This window comes from Hyla sarda, unplaced genomic scaffold, assembly GCF_029499605.1.
Source record: "Hyla sarda isolate aHylSar1 unplaced genomic scaffold, aHylSar1.hap1 scaffold_961, whole genome shotgun sequence".
Classification (NCBI taxonomy): Eukaryota; Metazoa; Chordata; class Amphibia; order Anura; family Hylidae; genus Hyla; species Hyla sarda.
This window is the reverse complement of record NW_026610991.1, coordinates 26,079-39,670: the sequence shown is the minus strand read 5'-3', so window position 1 is coordinate 39,670 and position 13,592 is coordinate 26,079. Positions and strand designations below refer to the sequence as shown.

Below are 13,592 nucleotides of genomic sequence, written 5' to 3'. Positions count from 1 at the left end.
TCCTGTATCACCTCCTATAGTGTCCGGTATCACCTCCTATAGTGTCCTGTATCACCTCCTATAGTGTCCTGTACCACCTCCTGTAGTGTCCTGTACCACCTCCTGTAGTGTCCTGTACCACCTCCTGTAGTGTCCTGTACCACCTCCTGTAGTGTCCTGTATCACCTCCTATAGTGTCCTGTACCACCTCCTATAGTGTCCTGTATCACCTCCTGTAGTGTCCTGTATCACCTCCTATAGTGTCCTGTACCATCTCCTGTAGTGTCCTGTACCACCTCCTGTAGTGTCCTGTACCACCTCCTGTAGTGTCCTGTACCACCTCCTGTAGTGTCCTGTATCACCTCCTATAGTGTCCTGTATCACCTCCTATAGTGTCCTGTATCACCTCCTATAGTGTCCTGTATCACCTCCTATAGTGTCCTGTATCACCTCCTATAGTGTCCTGTACCACCTCCTATAGTGTCCTGTACCACCTCCTGTAGTGTCCTGTATCACCTCCTATAGTGTCCTGTACCACCTCCTATAGTGTCCTGTATCACCTCCTATAGTGTCCTGTATCACCTCCTATAGTGTCCTGTATCACCTCCTGTAGTGTCCTGTACCACCTCCTATAGTGTCCTGTATCACCTCCTATAGTGTCCTGTATCACCTCCTGTAGTGTCCTGTACCACCTCCTGTAGTGTCCTGTATCACCTCCTATAGTGTCCTGTACCACCTCCTGTAGTGTCCTGTACCACCTCCTATAGTGTCCTGTACCACCTCCTATAGTGTCCTGTACCACCTAATATAGTGTCCTGTACCACCTCCTGTAGTGTCCTGTACCACCCCCTATAGTGTCCTGTACCACCCCCTATAGTGTCCTGTACCACCCCCTATAGTGTCCTGTATCACCTCCTATAGTGTCCTGTACCACCTCCTATAGTGTCCTGTATCACCTCCTATAGTGTCCTGTATCACCTCCTATAGTGTCCTGTACCACCCCCTATAGTGTCCTGTACCACCCCCTATAGTGTCCTGTACCACCTCCTATAGTGTCCTGTACCACCCCCTATAGTGTCCTGTACCACCTCCTATAGTGTCCTGTATCACCTCCTGTAGTGTCCTGTATCACCTCCTGTAGTGTCCTGTACCACCTAATATAGTGTCCTGTACCACCTCCTATAGTGTCCTGTATCACCTCCTATAGTGTCCTGTACCACCTCCTATAGTGTCCTGTATCACCTCCTATAGTGTCCTGTATCACCTCCTGTAGTGTCCTGTACCACCCCCTATAGTGTCCTGTACCACCTCCTATAGTGTCCTGTACCACCTCCTGTAGTGTCCTGTACGACCTCCTATAGTGTCCTGTACGACCTCCTATAGTGTCCTGCATCACCTCCTATAGTGTCCTGCATCACCTCCTGTAGTGTCCCGCATCACCTCCTGTAGTGTCCCGCATCACCTCCTGTAGTGTCCCGTACCACCTCCTGTAGTGTCCTGTACCACCTCCTATAGTGTCCTGTACCACCTCCTATAGTGTCCTGTACCACCTCCTATAGTGTCCTGTACCACCTCCTATAGTGTCCGGTACCACCTCCTGTAGTGTCCGGTACCACCTCCTATAGTGTCCTGTACCACCTCCTATAGTGTCCTGTACCACCTCCTATAGTGTCCGGTACCACCTCCTGTAGTGTCCTGTACCACCTCCTATAGTGTCCTGTACCACCTCCTATAGTGTCCTGTACCACCTCCTATAGTGTCCTGTACCACCTCCTATAGTGTCCTGTATCACCTCCTATAGTGTCCTGTATCACCTCCTATAGTGTCCTGTACCACCTCCTGTAGTGTCCTGTATCACCTCCTATAGTGTCCTGTACCACCTCCTATAGTGTCCTGTACCACCTCCTGTAGTGTCCTGTATCACCTCCTATAGTGTCCTGTACCACCTCCTGTAGTGTCCTGTACCACCTCCTATAGTGTCCTGTACCACCTCCTGTAGTGTCCTGTATCACCTCCTGTAGTGTCCTGTACCACCTCCTGTAGTGTCCTGTACCACCTCCTGTAGTGTCCTGTACCACCTCCTGTAGTGTCCTGTACCACCTCCTATAGTGTCCTGTATCACCTCCTATAGTGTCCTGTATCACCCCCTATAGTGTCCTGTATCACCCCCTATAGTGTCCTGTATCACCCCCTGTAGTGTCCTGTATCACCCCCTGTAGTGTCCTGTATCACCCCCTGTAGTGTCCTGTACCACCTCCTGTAGTGTCCTGTACCACCTCCTGTAGTGTCCTGTACCACCTCCTATAGTGTCCTGTATCACCCCCTATAGTGTCCTGTACCACCTCCTATAGTGTCCTGTACCACCTCCTATAGTGTCCTGTACCACCTCCTATAGTGTCCTGTACCACCTCCTATAGTGTCCTGTACCACCTCCTATAGTGTCCTGTACCACCTCCTATAGTGTCCTGTATCACCTCCTACAGTGTCCTGTACCACCTCCTACAGTGTCCTGTACCACCTCCTACAGTGTCCTGTACCACCTCCTACAGTGTCCTGTACCACCTCCTACAGTGTCCTGTACCACCTCCTACAGTGTCCTGTACCACCTCCTACAGTGTCCTGTACCACCTCCTATAGTGTCCTGTACCCCCTCCTATAGTGTCCTGTACCCCCTCCTATAGTGTCCTGTACCCCCTCCTATAGTGTCCTGTACCCCCTCCTATAGTGTCCTGTACCCCCTCCTATAGTGTCCTGTACCACCTCCTATAGTGTCCTGTACCACCTCCTATAGTGTCCTGTACCACCTCCTATAGTGTCCTGTACCACCTCCTATAGTGTCCTGTACCACCTCCTATAGTGTCCTGTATCACCTCCTATAGTGTCCTGTATCACCTCCTATAGTGTCCTGTACCACCTCCTGTAGTGTCCTGTATCACCTCCTATAGTGTCCTGTATCACCTCCTGTAGTGTCCTGTATCACCTCCTGTAGTGTCCTGTATCACCTCCTGTAGTGTCCTGTACCACCTCCTGTAGTGTCCTGTACCACCTCCTGTAGTGTCCTGTACCACCTCCTGTAGTGTCCTGTACCACCTCCTGTAGTGTCCTGTACCACCTCCTATAGTGTCCTGTATCACCTCCTGTAGTGTCCTGTATCACCTCCTATAGTGTCCTGTACCACCTCCTGTAGTGTCCTGTACCACCTCCTATAGTGTCCTGTACCACCTCCTATAGTGTCCTGTACCACCTAATATAGTGTCCTGTACCACCCCCTATAGTGTCCTGTACCACCTCCTATAGTGTCCTGTATCACCTCCTATAGTGTCCTGTACCACCCCCTATAGTGTCCTGTACCACCTCCTATAGTGTCCTGTACCACCTCCTATAGTGTCCTGTACCACCTCCTGTAGTGTCCTGTACCACCTAATATAGTGTCCTGTACCACCTCCTTTAGTGTCCTGTACCACCTCCTGTAGTGTCCTGTACCACCCCCTATAGTGTCCTGTACCACCCCCTATAGTGTCCTGTACCACCTCCTGTAGTGTCCTGTACGACCTCCTATAGTGTCCTGTACGACCTCCTATAGTGTCCTGTATGACCTCCTATAGTGTCCTGTACCACCCCCTATAGTGTCCTGTACCACCTCCTATAGTGTCCTGTACCACCTCCTGTAGTGTCCTGTATCACCTCCTGTAGTGTCCTGTACCACCTCCTGTAGTGTCCTGTACCACCTCCTATAGTGTCCTGTATCACCTCCTGTAGTGTCCTGTATCACCTCCTATAGTGTCCTGTATCACCTCCTATAGTGTCCTGTACCACCTCCTGTAGTGTCCTGTACCACCTCCTGTAGTGTCCTGTATCACCTCCTATAGTGTCCGGTATCACCTCCTATAGTGTCCTGTATCACCTCCTGTAGTGTCCTGTACCACCTCCTATAGTGTCCGGTATCACCTCCTGTAGTGTCCTGTACCACCCCCTGTAGTGTCCTGTACCACCTCCTGTAGTGTCCTGTATCACCCCCTGTAGTGTCCTGTATCACCCCCTGTAGTGTCCTGTATCACCTCCTGTAGTGTCCTGTATCACCTCCTGTAGTGTCCTGTACCACCTCCTGTAGTGTCCTGTACCACCTCCTGTAGTGTCCTGTACCACCTCCTGTAGTGTCCTGTACCACCTCCTGTAGTGTCCTGTATCACCTCCTATAGTGTCCTGTATCACCTCCTATAGTGTCCTGTATCACCTCCTATAGTGTCCTGTACCACCCCCTATAGTGTCCTGTATCACCTCCTATAGTGTCCTGTACCACCTCCTGTAGTGTCCTGTACCACCTCCTATAGTGTCCTGTATCACCTCCTGTAGTGTCCTGTATCACCTCCTATAGTGTCCTGTATCACCTCCTATAGTGTCCTGTATCACCTCCTATAGTGTCCTGTATCACCTCCTGTAGTGTCCTGTATCACCTCCTATAGTGTCCTGTATCACCTCCTATAGTGTCCTGTATCACCTCCTATAGTGTCCTGTATCTCCTCCTATAGTGTCCTGTACCACCTCCTGTAGTGTCCTGTATCACCTCCTGTAGTGTCCTGTATCACCTCCTATAGTGTCCTGTATCACCTCCTATAGTGTCCTGTATCACCTCCTATAGTGTCCTGTACCACCCCCTATAGTGTCCTGTATCACCTCCTATAGTGTCCTGTACCACCCCCTATAGTGTCCTGTATCACCTCCTATAGTGTCCTGTATCACCTCCTGTAGTGTCCTGTATCACCTCCTATAGTGTCCTGTATCACCTCCTATAGTGTCCTGTACCACCTCCTATAGTGTCCTGTATCACCTCCTATAGTGTCCTGTATCACCTCCTATAGTGTCCTGTATCACCTCCTGTAGTGTCCTGTATCACCTCCTATAGTGTCCTGTATCACCTCCTATAGTGTCCTGTACCACCTCCTGTAGTGTCCTGTATCACCTCCTGTAGTGTCCTGTATCACCTCCTGTAGTGTCCTGTATCACCTCCTATAGTGTCCTGTACCACCTCCTGTAGTGTCCTGTATCACCTCCTACAGTGTCCTGTATCACCTCCTATAGTGTCCTGTACCACCCCCTATAGTGTCCTGTACCACCCCCTATAGTGTCCTGTATCACCTCCTACAGTGTCCTGTATCACCTCCTATAGTGTCCTGTACCACCTCCTATAGTGTCCTGTACCACCTCCTGTAGTGTCCTGTATCACCTCCTATAGTGTCCTGTATCACCTCCTATAGTGTCCTGTATCACCTCCTATAGTGTCCTGTATCACCTCCTATAGTGTCCTGTATCACCTCCTATAGTGTCCTGTATCACCTCCTGTAGTGTCCTGTATCACCTCCTATAGTGTCCTGTATCACCTCCTATAGTGTCCTGTACCACCTCCTGTAGTGTCCTGTATCACCTCCTGTAGTGTCCTGTATCACCTCCTGTAGTGTCCTGTATCACCTCCTATAGTGTCCTGTACCACCTCCTGTAGTGTCCTGTATCACCTCCTACAGTGTCCTGTATCACCTCCTACAGTGTCCTGTATCACCTCCTATAGTGTCCTGTACCACCTCCTATAGTGTCCTGTACCACCTCCTGTAGTGTCCTGTATCACCTCCTATAGTGTCCTGTATCACCTCCTATAGTGTCCTGTATCACCTCCTGTAGTGTCCTGTATCACCTCCTATAGTGTCCTGTACCACCTCCTGTAGTGTCCTGTATCACCTCCTACAGTGTCCTGTATCACCTCCTATAGTGTCCTGTATCACCTCCTGTAGTGTCCTGTATCACCTCCTATAGTGTCCTGTATCACCTCCTACAGTGTCCTGTATCACCTCCTGTAGTGTCCTGTATCACCTCCTATAGTGTCCTGTATCACCTCCTGTAGTGTCCTGTATCACCTCCTACAGTGTCCTCAGGGACCTCAGATGGTGAATCAGCAGAAGACGTCTTCAGAGTCCTCAATCAGCACTTTATATAAGTAATAACTGATTTGTAGGGATCACATGACCCATCACCCGTACAGTCATCTCTTGTAATAAATGTTTCTGCTGTTCTTCCTCGTGGCCTCCAGATGGCAGCAGAGCCCTAATTATCCCTGGATCCACAGAAAGAGATTGAGGAAGAGGGACCCCAAAAACCTGACAGGGAGAGGGACCCCAAAAACCTGACTGGAAGAGGGACCCCAAAAACCTGACTGGAAGAGGGACCCCAAAAACCAGACAGGGAGAGGGACCCCAAAAACCTGACTGGAAGAGGGACCCCAAAAACCTGACTGGAAGAGGGACCCCAAAAACCTGACTGGAAGATGGACCCCAAAAACCTGACTGGAAGATGGACCCCAAAAACCTGTCAGGGAGAGGGACCCCAAAAACCTGTCAGGGAGAGGGACCCCAAAAACCTGTCAGGGAGAGGGACCCCAAAAACCAGACAGGGAGAGGGACCCCAAAAACCAGACAGGGAGAGGGACCCCAAAAACCTGACAGGGAGAGGGACCCCAAAAACCTGACTGGAAGATGGACCCCAAAAACCTGTCAGGGAGAGGGACCTCAAAAACCTGACAGGGAGAGGGACCCCAAAAACCAGACAGGGAGAGGGACCCCAAAAACCTGTCAGGGAGAGGGACCCCAAAAACCTGTCAGGGAGAGGGACCCCAAAAACCTGTCAGGGAGAGGGACCCCAAAAACCTGTCAGGGAGAGGGACCCCAAAAACCTGTCAGGGAGAGGGACCCCAAAAACCTGTCAGGGAGAGGGACCCCAAAAACCAGACAGGGAAAGGGACCCCAAAAACCAGACAGGGAGAGGGACCCCAAAAACCTGTCAGGGAGAGGGACCTCAAAAACCTGACAGGGAGAGGGACCCCAAAAACCAGACAGGGAGAGGGACCCCAAAAACCTGACTGGAAGATGGACCCCAAAAACCTGTCAGGGAGAGGGACCCCAAAAACCAGACAGGGAGAGGGACCCCAAAAACCAGACAGGGAGAGGGACCCCAAAAACCAGACAGGGAGAGGGACCCCAAAAACCAGACAGGGAGAGGGACCCCCAAAAACCTGACAGGGAGAGAGACCCCAAAAACCTGACTGGAAGAGGGACCCCAAAAACCTGATAGGGAGAGGGACCCCAAAAACCTGACAGGGAGAGGAGGGTCAAAGGGTGAAAGGGAGAGGGACCCCAATATGTGAGATCCCTCTGACCTCTCTACAGATCTGCAGAACATCGCTCTGTCCTCTCCTTCTGATACATAGTGATATATCCTGCAGATTATTACACCTCTCTACAGATCTGCAGAACATCGCTCTGTCCTCTCCTCCTGTTACATAGTGATATATCCTGCAGATTATTACACCTCTGACCTCTCTACAGATCTGCAGAACATCACTCTGTCCTCTCCTCCTCCTGATACATAGTGATATATCCTGCAGATTATTACACCTCTGACCTCTCTACAGATCTGCAGAACATCGCTCTGTCCTCTCCTTCTGATACATAGTGATATATCCTGCAGATTATTACACCTCTCTACAGATCTGCAGAACATCGCTCTGTCCTCTCCTCCTGATACATAGTGATATATCCTGCAGATTATTACACCTCTCTATAGATCTGCAGAACATCGCTCTGTCCTCTCCTCCTGATACATAGTGATATATCCTGCAGATTATTACACCTCTCTACAGATCTGCAGAACATCGCTCTGTCCTCTCCTCCTCCTGATACACAGTGATATATCCTGCAGATTATTACACCTCTGACCTCTCTACAGATCTGCAGAACATCGCTCTGTCCTCTCCTCCTCCTGATACACAGTGATATATTCTGCAGATTATTACACCTCTCTACAGATCTGCAGAACATCGCTCTGTCCTCTCCTCCTGATACATAGTGATATATCCTGCAGATTATTACTCCTCTGACCTCTCTACAGATCTGCAGAACATCGCTCTGTCCTCTCCTCCTCCTGATACATAGTGATATATCCTGCAGATTATTACACCTCTGACCTCTCTACAGATCTGCAGAACATCGCTCTGTCCTCTCCTCCTGATACACAGTGATATATCCTGCAGATTATTACACCTCTGACCTCTCTACAGATCTGCAGAACATCGCTCTGTCCTCTCCTCCTGATACATAGTGATATATCCTGCAGATTATTACACCTCTGACCTCTCTACAGATCTGCAGAACATCGCTCTGTCCTCTCCTCCTCCTGATACATAGTGATATATCCTGCAGATTATTACACCTCTCTACAGATCTGCAGAACATCGCTCTGTCCTCTCCTCCTGATACATAGTGATATATCCTGCAGATTATTACTCCTCTGACCTCTCTACAGATCTGCAGAACATCGCTCTGTCCTCTCCTCCTCCTGATACATAGTGATATATCCTGCAGATTATTACACCTCTGACCTCTCTACAGATCTGCAGAACATCGCTCTGTCCTCTCCTCCTGATACACAGTGATATATCCTGCAGATTATTACACCTCTGACCTCTCTACAGATCTGCAGAACATCGCTCTGTCCTCTCCTCCTGATACATAGTGATATATCCTGCAGATTATTACTCCTCTGACCTCTCTACAGATCTGCAGAACATCGCTCTGTCCTCTCCTCCTCCTGATACATAGTGATATATCCTGCAGATTATTACACCTCTGACCTCTCTACAGATCTGCAGAACATCGCTCTGTCCTCTCCTCCTGATACACAGTGATATATCCTGCAGATTATTACACCTCTGACCTCTCTACAGATCTGCAGAACATCGCTCTGTCCTCTCCTCCTGATACATAGTGATATATCCTGCAGATTATTACACCTCTCTACAGATCTGCAGAACATCGCTCTGTCCTCTCCTCCTGATACATAGTGATATATCCTGCAGATTATTACACCTCTCTATAGATCTGCAGAACATCGCTCTGTCCTCTCCTCCTCCTGATACATAGTGATATATCCTGCAGATTATTACACCTCTGACCTCTATACAGATCTGCAGAACATCGCTCTGTCCTCTCCTCCTCCTGATACATAGTGATATATCCTGCAGATTATTACACCTCTGACCTCTCTACAGATCTGCAGAACATCGCTCTGTCCTCTCCTCCTGATACATAGTGATATATCCTGCAGATTATTACACCTCTGACCTCTCTACAGATCTGCAGAACATCGCTCTGTCCTCTCCTGATACATAGTGATATATCCTGCAGATTATTACACCTCTGACCTCTATACAGATCTGCAGAACATTGCTCCATCCTCTCTTCCTCGTTATATATCCTGCAGATTATTACACCAGGACATTCTGGTTCTATATAAGGTGACGTATGTTGGGGGTCGTGTTACCATCCTCGCCGCGGTGACTCAGACGGGTGGCGGTATTATTTCGGGTGTCATGTGATGCCGGGGAATGTGCGGCTGGGACTCCTCATCTCATCTCATTTCTTTGCCCGATAGAAGGGAAAATGTGAGGAATAACGTGGGATCAGAGCGGTGAGGCGCAGTCCCATGTAAACCAGGATTCACCAGTGTGCGCTGCAGCATTCTGTTTATAGCGGCCAATCACAACGCAGATCTCTCTTCACCAGAGCAAAGGAGAACATAAACACCATCATAGACAGGGATTCTCTACAGTAAGAGCAGTGATACTATAGACCTCTCACCATCACAGACAGGGATTATCTACAGTAAGAGCAGTGAGACTATAGACCTCTCACCATCACAGACAGGGATTATCTACAGTAAGAGCAGTGAGACTATAGACCTCTCACCATCACAGACAGGGATTCTTTACAGTAAGAGCAGTGATACTATAGACCTCTCACCATCACAGACAGGGATTATCTACAGTAAGAGCAGTGAGACTATAGACCTCTCACCATCACAGACAGGGATTATCTACAGTAAGAGCAGTGAGACTATAGACCTCTCACCATCACAGACAGGGATTATCTACAGTAAGAGCAGTGATACTATAGACCTCTCACCATCACAGACAGGGATTATCTACAGTAAGAGCAGTGATACTATAGACCTCTCACCATCTTAGACAGGGATTATTTACAGTAAGAGCAGTGAGACTATAGACCTCTCACCATCACAGACAGGGATTATCTACAGTAAGAGCAGTGATACTATAGACCTCTCACCATCACAGACAGGGATTATCTACAGTAAGAGCAGTGATACTATAGACCTCTCACCATCACAGACAGGGATTATCTACAGTAAGAGCAGTGATACTATAGACCTCTCACCATCACAGACAGGGATTATCTACAGTAAGAGCAGTGAGACTATAGACCTCTCACCATCACAGACAGGGATTCTTTACAGTAAGAGCAGTGATACTATAGACCTCTCACCATCACAGACAGGGATTATCTACAGTAAGAGCAGTGATACTATAGACCTCTCACCATCACAGACAGGGATTATCTACAGTAAGAGCAGTGATACTATAGACCTCTCACCATCTTAGACAGGGATTATTTACAGTAAGAGCAGTGAGACTATAGACCTCTCACCATCACAGACAGGGATTATCTACAGTAAGAGCAGTGAGACTATAGACCTCTCACCATCACAGACAGGGATTATCTACAGTAAGAGCAGTGAGACTATAGACCTCTCACCATCACAGAAAGGGATTATTTACAGTAAGAGCAGTGATACTATAGACCTATCACCTTTACAGATCGGGATTCTCTACAGTAAGAGCAGTGAGACTATAGACCTCTCACCATCACAGAAAGGGATTATTTACAGTAAGAGCAGTGATACTATAGACCTCTCACCATCACAGACAGGGATTCTTTACAGTAAGAGCAGTGAGACTATAGACCTCTCACCATCACAGAAAGGGATTATTTACAGTAAGAGCAGTGATACTATAGACCTCTCACCATCACAGACAGGGATTATCTACAGTAAGAGCAGTGATACTATAGACCTCTCACCATCTTAGACAGGGATTATTTACAGTAAGAGCAGTGAGACTATAGACCTCTCACCATCACAGACAGGGATTATCTACAGTAAGAGCAGTGAGACTATAGACCTCTCACCATCACAGACAGGGATTATCTACAGTAAGAGCAGTGAGACTATAGACCTCTCACCATCACAGAAAGGGATTATTTACAGTAAGAGCAGTGATACTATAGACCTATCACCTTTACAGATCGGGATTCTCTACAGTAAGAGCAGTGAGACTATAGACCTCTCACCATCACAGAAAGGGATTATTTACAGTAAGAGCAGTGATACTATAGACCTCTCACCATCACAGACAGGGATTCTTTACAGTAAGAGCAGTGAGACTATAGACCTCTCACCATCACAGAAAGGGATTATTTACAGTAAGAGCAGTGATACTATAGACCTCTCACCATCTTAGACAGGGATTATCTACAGTAAGAGCAGTGATACTATAGACCTCTCACCATCACAGACAGGGATTCTTTACAGTAAGAGCAGTGAGACTATACACCTCTCACCATCACAGACAGGGATTCCATACAGTAAGAACAGTGAGAATATAGACCTCTCACCATTATAGACCGGGATTCTTTACAGTAAGAGCAGTGAAACTATAGACCTCTCACCATCACAGACAGGGATTCTTTACAGTGAAAGCAGTGAGACTATAGACCTCTCACTATCATAGACAGGGATTCTTTGCAGTAAGAGCAGTTAGACTATAGACCTCTCACCATCACAGACAGGGATTCTTTACAGTAATAGTAGTGTGACTATTGACCTCTCACCATCATAGACAGGGATTCTTTACAGTTATAGTAGTGTGACTATTGACCTCTCACCATCACAGACAGGGATTCTTTACAGTAAGAGCAGTGAGACTATAGACCTCTCACTATCATAGACAGGGATTCTTTACAGTAAGAGCAGTGAGACTATAGACCTCTCACCTTTACAGACAGGGATTCTCTACAGTAAGAGCAGTGAGACTTTACACCTCTCCCCTTTACAGACAGGGATTCTTTACAGTAAGAGCAGTTAGACTATAGACCTCTCACCATCACAGACAGGGATTCTTTACAGTAATAGTAGTGTGACTATTGACCTCTCACCATCATAGACAGGGATTCTTTACAGTTATAGTAGTGTGACTATTGACCTCTCACCATCACAGACAGGGATTCTTTACAGTAAGAGCAGTGAGACTATAGACCTCTCACCTTTACAGACAGGGATTCTCTACAGTAAGAGCAGTTAGACTATAGACATCTCACCTTTACAGACTGGGATTCTCTACAGTAAGAGCAGTGAGACTTTACACCTCTCCCCTTTACAGACAGGGATTCTTTACAGTAAGAGCAGTGAGACTATAGACCTCTCACCATCATAGACAGGGATTCTTTACGGCAAGAGCAGTGAGACTATAGACCTGTCACCATCACAGGGGAGTATTTCCTGTAAGAGCAGTTCCTTTCTATGGATCAACACAGTACGGTCACAGGTTGGGCTTGACGGCTTTTGTCTTTTTCCAATATGTAACTCACAGCACGGAATAGATGGTCTTATAGAGGAACATCATTAAAATGTGACCGCCATCATGTCTGAGGATCACGTCCGAGCCCTGGATGGACACAAAGGGTTAATAGGTCTGGACTTTCTTCTCACGCCCCGCGCTGACATCTGGGCGACGTCCTGTTGGTTTGTACAGATTTCCTCTCCGATCCCACAGGATCCATGAGTCACAGATCTGATTAATAAACGGCCCAAAATATCCGCCATAAACGTGTGAAAGCGCCGCAAGGGTGTCCGAAATCCGGGAGACAGGATGTGCCGGGCGGTGTACCGCAAGGAGGCCTCTGGTGTCATTACTGCTCCTCACCAGCAGGGGGCGGAAGGAGATAGACAATACAGGGAGATGACTGCGCCAGAGTGAAGATGGGAGGGCAGTGACAGGAGGATGTACAGAGGACCCTACATGTACAGTGACCCCCCCCCGACATACAATCATTTCAACATACAATGCTTTTTTATTGCCTAAACGTCTATCCTGCAGCGCAGACTGCTTCAGCCACCACCGGATAGACATTTACAGTGCCCTGTGTGCTCCGCTGACGATCACTTACCTGTCCTCAGGGCTCCGGAGCGTCCTCTTCAGCATCCCCCACCACACACACAAATATATATATATATATACAACACTAATATATACACAACACTAATATATATACACACACACACTAATATATATACACACACACACACACACTAATATATATACACACACACACACTAATATATATATATATATATATATACACACACACACTAATATATACACAACACTAATATATATACACACACACACTAATATATATATACACACACACACACTAATATATATATATATATACACACACACACTAATATATACACAACACTAATATATATACACACACACACTAATATATATATACACACACACACACTAATATATATATATATATACACACACACCCTAATATATATATATATATACACACAACACTAATATATATATATATACACACTAATATATATATATATATATATATACACACACACCCTAATATATATAT

General features: G+C 47.3%; 1 protein-coding gene across 4 annotated transcripts in view; it reads right to left on the bottom strand.

The window, feature by feature from the left end:
- Positions 1 to 12,758, bottom strand: part of LOC130351050 (alanine aminotransferase 2-like) — a 64,882-nt gene extending 52,124 nt beyond the window's left edge. The window contains exon 1 of one of the 4 annotated variants that reach the window (XM_056554906.1): positions 12,414 to 12,758. The gene's annotated coding sequence lies outside the window, so the exon portion shown is untranslated. Of the gene's footprint in view, positions 1 to 2,453; positions 2,462 to 5,885; positions 5,907 to 12,251; positions 12,334 to 12,413 lie in introns of those variants that run through there. The other 3 variants (XM_056554907.1, XM_056554908.1, XM_056554909.1) reach the window with 3 other exon arrangements.
- Between the last annotated feature and the right edge of the window lie 834 nt (positions 12,759 to 13,592).